Source organism: Eulemur rufifrons, chromosome 30, assembly GCF_041146395.1.
Source record: "Eulemur rufifrons isolate Redbay chromosome 30, OSU_ERuf_1, whole genome shotgun sequence".
NCBI classification, from domain to species: Eukaryota; Metazoa; Chordata; class Mammalia; order Primates; family Lemuridae; genus Eulemur; species Eulemur rufifrons.
The window spans coordinates 36883428-36895382 of NC_091012.1; the positions used below are offsets into that span (position 1 = coordinate 36883428).

At 38.4% G+C, this 11955-nt stretch overlaps 1 non-coding gene across 1 annotated transcript; it reads right to left on the reverse strand.

Moving 5' to 3' along the window:
• Window positions 1-11618: 11618 nt before the first annotated feature.
• Window positions 11619-11725, reverse strand: LOC138379256 (U6 spliceosomal RNA). Its single transcript, XR_011232037.1, has one exon. It is a non-coding gene; the product is annotated as a U6 spliceosomal RNA (small nuclear RNA).
• Window positions 11726-11955: the final 230 nt, after the last annotated feature.

Consider the following 11955-nt stretch of genomic DNA (forward strand, 5'->3'; position numbering starts at 1 on the left):
AGGTTAGAGCACAGTGGGTCTAGTCTGTATTTGGATTTGCTACCCATCCTCAGGTCAGTGAGAGTGAGTAGGGAGATTAAGCTCCACCACTATCCAGTATCAACAAGGTAGAATGAGGCAGGGTGAGATAACTATCTGCCTTTGCCAGAGAGTCAAGGGGAAAGAGCTGAATTTCTACCCCACCCATCTGCAGTGAAGCAGCATGAGGGATCGCTCGCTTTTGCAGAGGTGGTGTCAGCAGGGCCCAGTGGGGAGCTGAATATCCACCTTCGCATGAACCTACGCATTACACCTAAATAGAATGGCTGTCTGCTAACAAAGAAGAGAAATAGGAATCAGGCTCTCCAAACATAGTATCCAAAATGTCCAGGATATAATATAAAATCATTCATCACACCAAGAACCAGGACAATCACAGTTGAATGAGAACAGATAGATAATCGACAGATGCCAACACTGAGATGACTCAGATGTTGGAATTATCTGATAATTGTTTTAAAGCAGCAATCATAAAAATGCTCCAGCAAGCAATTATGAATTCTCTTGAAACAAATGAAAAGGGGGAAATTTCAGTGACGGAATAGAAGCTATAAAAAAGAACCAAACAGAAATTATAGAATAAATAAATAAATAACTCACTGGACAGGCTCAATAGCAGATTGGAGACAACAGAGAGAAGAATCAGTGAAATCAAAGACAGATCAATAGGAATTACCCAATCTGAACAACAGAGAGAAAATAGGGAGAAAAATTAACAGAGCATCGGAGACCTGTGGGATAATAACAAAAGATCTAACATTTGTATCACTGGAATTCCAGAAAGGGAAGAGAAAGAGTGTGAGACTGAAAAAATATTTGAAGAAATAATGGCTAAAAAATTCCCAAATTTATAGAAAGACATAGTCTTACAGATTCAACAAGCTAAGCAAACCCCAAATAGGACAGAACCAAAGAAATACATGAAAAAACCCATCAAAACAAAACTCTAGAAGACTAAAGACAAGGAAAAAATCTTGAAGGCAGATAGAAAGAAATGAGATATTACTTATAGAGAAACAACAATTCAAATGACAGTAAATTTTCACCTGGAACCCTGAAAGTTGGAAGGAAGTAGTTCTGGGGATGAGAAGATAACAAAATTGGTAAAACTCTAGGAAGACTGACAAAGAGACGACAAATCACTAATATCAGGAATTAAACAAGATATTACTGCAGATCCTGAAGCCACTAAGAAAATAATAAGAGACTACTACAAACAACTCATACATTGCTGGTGGGAATGGTAAATGGTACAGATTCTCTGGAAAACAGTTTTGTTTTCTTGTAAATTTAAACATATACCTACCATATGACTCAGCAATCACTCTCCAGAGCATAAAGAAATGGAAACTTATGTCCACACAAAAAAATTAACACTATTATTCATGGCAGCTTTATTTGTAATAGCAAAACACTGGAAAGAGTCCAACTGTATTCCAATGGGTGACGGTTGAACAAACTCTAGTGTGTCCATACAGCATGTACTACTACTCAGCAATAAAAAGGCATGAACTACGGCTAACTTGCAACAGCTTGGATGGATCGCAAAATCAATCTCAAAAGGTTATATACTGTATGATTCCATTTATCTAATATTCTTGAAATGACAAAACAACAGATTAGTGGTTTCCATAGGACAGGGATGGGGGTTAGGTACAAATCCAAAGAGGTAGCACAGGGGAGTTATTTTTTGGTAATGGAAATAATTTTGTATCTTGATTTTGGTGGTTGTTGTACAAATCTATACTTGGGGTAAAATTGCGTAGAACTACACACACACACACACACACGCACACACGTGAATGCAGGTTAAAAAATAGTGATGACTAAATAAGATTTGTACTTTAGCTCACAGTATTATACCAATGTCAATTTTCTGATTTTGATATTGTACTGAAGCTATATAAGACATCACCATTGGGGGAAGCTGGGTGCAGGTACACAGAACTCTTTCTGCTATTTTGCAACTTCCAGGAATTTGCAAACTTGGTTGATAAACTTGACTACGTAAAAAACGGTCTGAATGCCAAGTATGCGGATTTTTAAATTATTTTAATCACTCACTATTTTAAGCTCTGTGTAGTAGTAATAAAGATTTCCTGAGCACTTAGTATGTGTGAGACACCATGCTAACCATTTTACATTCAGTATCTCATATTATAGCTAGAAGAGGTAGATAGTATTTCGTCGCCTGCCTTTTACAGATCAGAAAACTAAAATTCCGAGAAGTTCACTAACTTACCCCAGGTCACAAAGCTGTAAGTGGCAGAACTAAGCTTTGAACCTAGGTCTACCTGACTCCAAAGCTTGTGATCCTAAGCACTATTGCCTAGCTCAGTGTTTGGAACACAGCCAACATCCAGTGAATAGTACACTTTTACTGTCATCATCTTCCTCACTATTATTACTTGTTACTTGTGGTCTTCGCCTCAGCATTGAGGGACACTGGAAATGCAAATGGTGCTGTAAGAAAAAATTCAGATCCTTATCTATAAAATCATAAAAATATCTACCCTACAGGGTTATCGTGATTTTTGAGTAAAAGTAAAGGCGATAATATATGTGCTCGGTAAACAGTAAAGCTCCCTGCATGCTAGCTACATTGCATTTTATTCCATTACTTTGCCTCTAGATTGGCAGCTAAAAAGCTTTTTCCCTCTCAGCCATGCCACAATCCACAAGCTCATCACCCTGCTCGCTCGCTGTGTGTTTCTATGGCATCAATCACCATAGTTTCTAGATTCTCTGACAGAAATATTAGGTGAAAGGCAGTTTAACAGAAGGAATCGGTGAATTCGAATCAAAGAACTCCATCCTCTCCACCTTGAAGCAGTGGCCAGCTGAACAGCAGCAGGTCACATGTTCATGGCCTCCCCATTCATTGCTTCTAGATTGTTTTTGCAAAACTTAAATAAAACAATGAATTTTAAGTTGTTTTTGAGGCTTTCAACAATTGATAGCCTCTCTTTGGGATAAAATTTCACAGTTATTTCTTTACATCAGAGGGTGACAAACCATGACCTGTGGGCCAAATCCATCCTGCCATCTGTTTTTGTATGGCCCATGAGCTAAAAGTATTTTTTACACATTTTGATGCTTGAAAACAAATAAAAAAAATATTGTCTCACAACATGTGAAAATACATGAAACTCACATTTCGGTGCTTATAAATAAAGTTGCATGGAAACACAGCCACTCTCATTCATGGAGAATTAAATAGTTGTAAAGCTGAAAATATTTACTGCCTGGCCCTGTAAAGATAAAGCTTGTCAACTCCTGCTTACACGATAAGAACATCAGTAATCAGTAATAGCTAGGTCTATACTGAAACTGCATTGAGCCTTACTACTCACTCCTGCATACCACTCATACCACTCTCCTCTTCACCTCCTCCATGTTTTAAAAATTTACCTATCTCCCACACTACAGTGCAAGTGATTTGGAGGACGTCTATTTCTTCTGGTTTCATATTTGTATCCCACAATGTGCCTAGCACAGTGTTTTATTCATAACAGACAAATAATGAGTGGTTTTTAAACAACAGAGGTGAATCAAATTTCCACAGCAAGTGGGTTTCATGACTGAAGGTTCCCTGTGCAGAATCCTTTATACTCAGCCCATTCCATTCAGTGCTGGAGGTCGGATATAAAGATGCTACAGGTAAAATAGTATTTAAACTCTGTAGCAGGTAGATTCATGAACCAAGATTCTGTTTAAATAAATGTCTGTTGTTTTTACTCTCCATGTAGAGAACACCTTTCTAAATATGTCGCAAAACTCAAAAAGCATAGAACAAAAGGTTTATACACTTGACTACATAATATTTAATAATAAAGAATTTCTGCATGGCACAAATCATCTAAACAAAGTAAAAAGACAAATGAACTGGGGCGGGGGCGGGGGGAGGATTAATATCAGCTAAAGAGCAAATTTCCCTAAATGAATCATGTTTACACATCAGTATGAAAAAGACCAACAAGCCTTATAAAAATAAATGAAGATGAACAAGCAGTTCACAGAAGAGCAAATGCAAATTGTTGTTGACATATAAAAAGATGCTCAGCTTCAGTAATAATAAGAGAAATGCAAATCTAAACTCCACCATGATACCATTTTTACCTACAACATTGATAAAGTTTAATGACACATTTCATTGGTAAAAGTACAGGGAAATAAGCACTCTTGTACATTGCTAGTAGAAGATAAATTTTCCCTATATGAAAATACACATGACTTTTGACCTAGGAATTTATTCTCCAGATGTACTTATGTATGTGTGAAATTATTTACATACAAGGTTAGTCACTGTAGCATTTTTTGTAACAGCAAAATATTAGAAAAAAACTAAATATAAATCAGTAGGTGAGTGATTAAATAAATGATGCTAAATTCATACAATACAATATCATACAGCTATAAAAACTAATGAGGAAATGCTTTACTTGCTGGGGACAGGAACAATTTTCAACGTATATCCTTTTGTACATTTTGAATTTGCACCATGTGGTGCACTACCCTTACAAAAATAATTTTAATTTTTTCAATGTGTGCTTATTTTGTGTTTCTTAATGATGGATACTTCAGTTTTTTCTATTGTCATTCCTCATGCTATAGATTTTTTTTGTATCTATTAATATTCAGTAATGAATAAAACCTATTATAGATAAATGTCTCTTTTGAAGGGTAAGAATTTCTTAACTTAGGGAAGACTGTAGGCTATTGGTCAGAAATTTTAGCACATAAAAATTGACTGAGTCTGGATTTTGCCATGAAAATCAAGATTTGTGGAAATACAAACACATTTTAATTTAGACGCAGGCGGCGTTGGTAATGAATATAGGCAAAAGCTCTTACTTATAGTGAATCATTAATTTTGACAATAGACGTGTAAATGGAATCATAAATAGAATTTCCAATTATTCTCCAATGCCAGATACATCAGTTAGTCATGACACATATTTATAACAAGTGATATTTTCCCCTTACTTTCTGCGTCCTGTTCTGTGCAGCCTAGTATTGATCATGAGAGAAACGGAGGTCTCTGCTTCTTCCCAGGTTGCTTTGTGTTTGTCATCTCTTTCAGACAACCTTTCCCCACAAATGTCAAGCAAATTCAGATCATTAATGGCTACTTCATAAGCTAACCAAATTAGGAAAACCCTTTATTCTCTGTATGTGTTCTTTCTAGGAATGAAATTTGGTTGAAAGGATATCCATATACATATTAATATAAAATTAACTGCTGTAATAGTAATTAATTTTACTTACACCAGCTACCAGGTCTGAACTTCCTCAAGTAACAACATAAGTCTCTAGTATCCAAACAATATACCATATAATTTTAAAATTCTAGGACTAGTCAATGCTTTCCAAAGATATTAACAATACCACACCGTATTGTGTCATTGCCTATTTGCAGGTCTGTCTCCCCTACTAGCTTGTGAGCTCTGTAAGAGCAGGAATCGATGGTGTGTTTTTTTCATCCTCTTAGCTTCCTCCTCTAGGTTCCCATAAGCATTGGCATAGAATAGGTGCTCAGTCGGTTGTTGAATGAATGAATGTGTAAGTACCCCTCCCTGTTTTCTGCCATGTTTTAAAAAGCAAGAGTATTATGTAGGTTCGAGGGTAGAAGTAATAGGCAAAAAACAAGCAGGACTCTCCATTAGTGCTTTACTGTCCCTGTGACCCAGTGACTAATTACACCCTAAGTCATGTGGTCTACAACTACTGGCACGCAAAAAGAATCAAGTGTGCATAAGAACTCGAAAGAATAAATAAGCGCTAAGTCGGAACCACTGCACTCTCGGCCTTCACACTAATTTATGGCTTGTTAATTTTGTTTCCTTCTCTGCTGCTTGATTTGTTTACCAATATAGGTAAAACGGATCCAGACAATATCCAATAGAAAAGCTTAGAATTCAGGTGAATTTGTCTATGGCTTAAACCTCCATTCAATAGTTTAAATGAAAAGTAAATGCTGTACTCACTACCTTTGAGTACATGTTCCTAACTACATTTACTGCTCTTATTTGTTTTTGTCTCTAAGCCTCTTGCCACCCTATAGACCAAGAGTTGGCTAACGATGGCCTATGGACAGGCCACCACCTGTTTTTGTAAATAAAGTTTTACAGAAGGGCCGGGCGCGGTGGCTCATGCCTATAATCCTAGCACTCTGTGAGGCCGAGGCGGGCGGATTGTTTGAGCTCAGGAGTTCGAGACCAGCCTGAGCAAGAGCGAGACCCCGTCTCCACTAAAAAAATAGAAAGAAAGTAGCTGGACAACTAAAAATAAATATAGAAAAAATTAGCCAGGCATGGTGGTGCATGCCTGTAGTCCCAGCTACTCGGAAGGCTGAGGCAGGAGGATCGCTTGAGCCCAGGAATTTGAGGTTGCTGTGAGCTAGGCTGACGCCATGGCACTCTAGCCAGGGCAAGAGAGTGAGACTCTGTCTCAAAAAAAAAATGTTTTATGGGAACACGGCCACACCCGTTTGTTTATGCATTGTCTGTGACGGCTTTCACAGCACAGTTGAATAGCTATGGCAGAGACCGTCTGGCCCTCAAGTCTAAAATATAATATTTACTATCTGGCCCTTTACAAAATTTTGCTGACTCCTGCTATCTCTGCAAGATCATAGTACAGAGGATATAAAGAAAGGTACATTCACTCAACAAATAACGAATATTTAACTGAACTTTAATACATGTCAGACACTAAGAATTAAAAGATGACAAAGACTTTGAGTAGTGTTTGTACAGAATATACCTCCAGCACCGAGAAAAGTACATATTCTCATTTCATAAGACAAGGTAAACAATGCTGCATTTGAAATCTAAATGTTACAGTGAAGAGCCACCACACATAGCATAGAGATATGAGGCAGAGGAATCTGCTCTATCTCTCACAAAAGCAATTACATACTTTCTAGAAACCTGGCAACATGTCCTTCATTCCATCTGAGAATTACCTAACTCAATCAACTGATAGTCATTGAACTGAAAGTAGGGCAACCCCTTACTCTGTAACTACGACTACTCCTAGCTAATACATATAGCATTTGTTATATGCCAGGCACGTATGTTAACTTATCTAATGCTGATAAAAACTCTATGAGTTAAGGGCTATTATCATATCCCCACTTTACACATGAGGAAAATGAGGCACAGAGTAGTGTAGTAACTTGCCCAAGTCACACAGCTAGTAAGTGGGAGATTCGAAATTGGAATCTATGTAGCTTGGCTTTGGAGTCTGAGGTCTTAACCATCCATACTGCCTTTAACAAATTCTATGACTTTGGACAGAAAATGAAAATGTTGGCCTGATCTCTCAGGTCCTTCCACCCACAATATTCCAGAGTTCTTGGTTTTAATAGACATTTAGATATACCTACCTGTGGGAATTATAAGAAACAAGACATGTGTTATTCATTTATTCAACAAATAATGAGAGCCTACAATGTGCCAAACTGTATTCCAGGCACTGGGGATCCAGCAGTGAATAAAACAGACAAAAATCCCACTCTCGTAGTGCTTGCGTTCTAGCGGAGTGCAGTAATAACAATGACAAACATTTGTAGAGCACTTAAATGTGCCATACGTAATGCTATGTAATTTATGTGGGTTGTCTCTTTTAATCATCACAGCTGTCATTAGCTCTATTGCATAGGTGAGAAAACAGACTTTACCAGTTAGATACTTAGCAAAGGTCACAGCTAATAAGTGGCAGGACCCAGATCGGTTTACTTGCAGAGTTTATGTGCTAACTCATGTTATGCTACTTCCCTTATAAGACCTTTCTAACCGATTGACTGGCTAGCATGCAGTCATAGTGAATTAGCTTAGAAAAAAAAATCCCTTGGTACTTTGATAGCTTTTTTAAGTGAAGGAAGGGTAACCGTAGGAACCTGATCTGCAAACTCACATCAGAAACTCTGAGCTGACAGGCCAGAACACAAAGTCATCTATATGATGACCCCTGGGTCTCTTGAGAGGAATTACTAAAAGGATTTAGAGACTGACAGTCTCCTAGGATACTAGGATTAAAATTCTAGAATTGAAACAAAATTGAAAGACTGCCTTAACCTCTGGCTGGGGAGGCGGAGGCATGCCTCAGGATGACAGAAGACTCACCCTAAGGAAAAAGAGGGCCAAAAAACCCCAAACTTATGCCTTGGGTCTTGAGTTTGAAGTCATCGAAGAATGCATCTGTTACCCACAGTGATCTTAATCAAATGCTCTCTAATCCAGATCCTGGAAGAACTTGGTCCTCCACAGAGTGTACTATTGTAAAGCAGGGTGTTGGGAGTTTTGAAGTTTCAGTAGCAAAACTGTGCAAGGATTCACAGTCAAATTTCTTTGTGATTATGACCCAAATTTGTGAATTTTCTAATGTTTGGTGGGACCTCAGGAAACAATGTTTCCAAATTCTGATTGGACTTGACCATCCTGAAGTTTATTCTCAATAGATTTTAGGAGGTCTTTAGGTCTTTAGGACTTGTTTTTATTTAGCTAAAGCAGAACCAAAGGCTGTATAATTACCCAGTAATTTCAAATATGCCCTTGTCTCAACCATTGTACAAATGTTTTAACAATCAACAGTTGATTGTTAAATCAACAATGGATCCAATTAGCTGGGTAGATGCCAGGATTTGTCTCTGTCAATGGAGTATGTGGAGGGAGAGTCATTCTGGTTTGAATCTAAGCTAGGATTCAGACATGTCTAAATTCTTTGACCTCATTGTGACCTCCAACCCACTGACCCATCACTTTTTCTCAATTCTTCAGCATCCTCCCTTCTCCTTTCCTTATCCAGCTTAGGTTCCTTGAACTATTTATTATCTGTGCCTTCCCCCTCCGTCCCTCTCCCTCTACCCCATATCGAATACTGCCAAAAAGCCCAACTCTGATGGAACTCGGCCACTACATGTTTCTGGAGACAATCACGGAACTAATATGCCTGCCTTCACTTTAAATTTATGATCACAAATATCCAATGGCACTTAATACTGCAAGTTGATCTTGGTACATTTCCCTGGTAAATTCATTTTCTCATTCTCCAAAGTGCTTATTTCATACCTTCCCCTCTCTCTCCTTAAACCTCATATCCTCCCCATTCTCAGCTGATGACCTCACTTTATATTTTATTGAGATAATAGAAGCCATTAAACCAGAATCTCCTCTTTACTATAGTTATCTCCCATCCCCAAAGTCATTCCTAGTTGTTCATTAAAGATCTCAGTACCTGACTTACCATCTGCTCAGCCTAAACTCTTGGATATTCTTGGTAATTTCAACATCTAAGTATAGAATCCATCCAACACCCTGGCCACACAGATCCATGACTTTCTCCCTTTTTCTTCGTCTGCCTTCACCCCACTCAAGCCACTTATTCCCGTAGTCATAACTTAGACTTTATTGTTATCAAAAAATGCAAAATTTTGACTTCGACCATCTCACTAATTACCACTTCCAACCCTTCCAGCTCACTTCCTCTAGTTCCTCCACTCCAACCATCCTTTGACTCTTGCTTGGACCTCCAATACTTTCAGCCTACGACTTTTTTACTGACCAGGTGAAACTCTCATGTCTTCACTTGCTTCCTTACCCAGTTTAGACTCCACAATCCAATACTATGATCACCCCTTTGCATATACCCTCAAATGACTGACCCCTCTCTCCCTCCATCAGACTTTCCTGACAAAACCTCAACAGTGGTTAAACCCAACTTTCCACCTACTCTATACCAGCTCCTGAGCAGCTCAACGTGTCTGGAAGAAAGCACATAGCCATGTTAACTGATCTCACTTAATATTTTTGCCAAAACCTCAAGTATTATGCTTCTTTTGCTGTTGTATAATCCATTCCCTATAAGTAGCCAGCATGATCATTTTAAAGAGTAAATCAGATCATGTCACTCTGCTTAAAATCCTCCAATGCTTCCCACTGCCCCTGGAATGTAACCTATAGGTTTTGCCATGGCCTACCAAGGTGTTCATCAGCTTCCCATGCCCACTTCTCCAACCCTGACTCCCACTCTTCTTCACTAGGTTCCAGTCACACTTGCCTTCTTCCACAAGTCCTTCTAGCATGTTCCTTCCCCAAGGTTTTTTCCTTCACTGTTCCCTTTCCCTGATACATTCTTTTCTTGCATTATTTTAGGTCTCTGCTCTTCAGAGAGGCCTTCTTTGGCTACCCTTTTAAAAATAACCACTTCAACTCCCCATAGACACAATCTCCCATTAACCCTTTAGCATATTTTATGCTTCCTCATAACACTCACCTCTCTCTGCAATTCTATTATATATTAGATGTCTTAAATTTTTCATTATGTGTCTTCTCCCTTAGAATGAAAACTCCATTACATGAGAACGAGGACTTGTCTATTTCACAGTATCCTCAGATATAGAGTAAAATAGTGCCTGGTATGTGTTCATTGAATGAATGAATCTTCTCATCATCAAATTCATGATTCTGTCTTAATCTACACCAGCCCTCTTATCTTGATACAATGAAAGATATCTCCCTCTTCCTACAAAACCCAAAGTCACCACTTGTGACCTGTATCCCAACACTTCTCATTCACCCAAGGCTTTGATTTCTTTACTTATTTCCTTCTTTCCTACATCTTTAATCACTCCATCTCTACTAGAACATTACCATCAACATTTGAACATACTTTATTATCTACCACTGTTTTAAAAAAAATCCTATAACCCCACATCCCCTCCAAGATTTCCTTGCTCCCCTTCACAGCAAAACTCCTCCATAGTTGTCTTCACATATGCTATGTCCACTTCCTTACCTACGATTCATTCCTCAGCTGTCTCAGATCTGGATTCGTTACCTACCACTCCACCGAAACAGTTCTGAATGATTTCACCAACAATCTTCATTTTGCCAAATCCAAGGGACACTTTAGGATCCAAAAATTACTTGACCTATCAGCAGCATTAGAGAGCATCGACTACTCATTTCTTGAAACTCTCTCCACTCTTGGAATCTGTCACATCATACTTCCTGGTTTTCCTCCTACTGGTCATTCCTTTCCAGTGTCCTTTGTGGGCTTCTCCTATTCTACCTGACCTCTAAATGCTGTGATTTCTTAGAGTCTCAATCTAGCACCCCTCTTTCTCTATCTATACTCTCTAGATGAGATTACCTGCTCCCATGGCTTTAAAGACCATCTATATGTCAACAAAAGCCTCTGGGAAGTATTGAGACTCAACATCTCTACTTAAATTCCCCTCTGATAGGGTGTAACAACAAAACCAAAAGAGAAACAAGACCTCATTTCCTACTGGGAAGCAGAGTACTGTGTAACTTCAGTACTCCAGATGCAGTGGGAGATAGTCATGACTATTAGGTACCAAGCAAATATAGAGATACCCAGCAGATGCTCAGAGGAAATGGAATTATTTACCAGTACATGTGAGGCATCCCCTAAAGAGTCCCAGAGTCTGTGGAAGCTAGATAGATGTAGTTTATTATTGGCAATGTGAGTTCCTTCATACTGGTAAGGATAGAGAAACATGGGATATGATTCAAGTCATCATATTTTTTTCATTTTGTTTGTTTTTTTAAAAAATTCTGGAACACTTCATGAATTTGCGTGTCATCCATGCACAGGGACCGTGCTAATCTTCTCTGTATCGTTCCGATTTTAGTATATGTGCTGCAGAAATGAGCACCAAGTCATCATATTTTATATCTGATACTTTTTAGGATGTTAACATGAGTGGTGGTCAATTTGTGCTTGACACTATTTTGCAAAAGCACCTCTCACTACTTGCCCAAAACTACTATTAAGTAGAAGAGAATGACAGCTGCTTTATAATAATTGTTTATATGGGGAAACCTAAAGGGGGAGAGTCAATTGGGAAACAATGGTTATGGGGCAGTACATTTGCACCATTAGTTA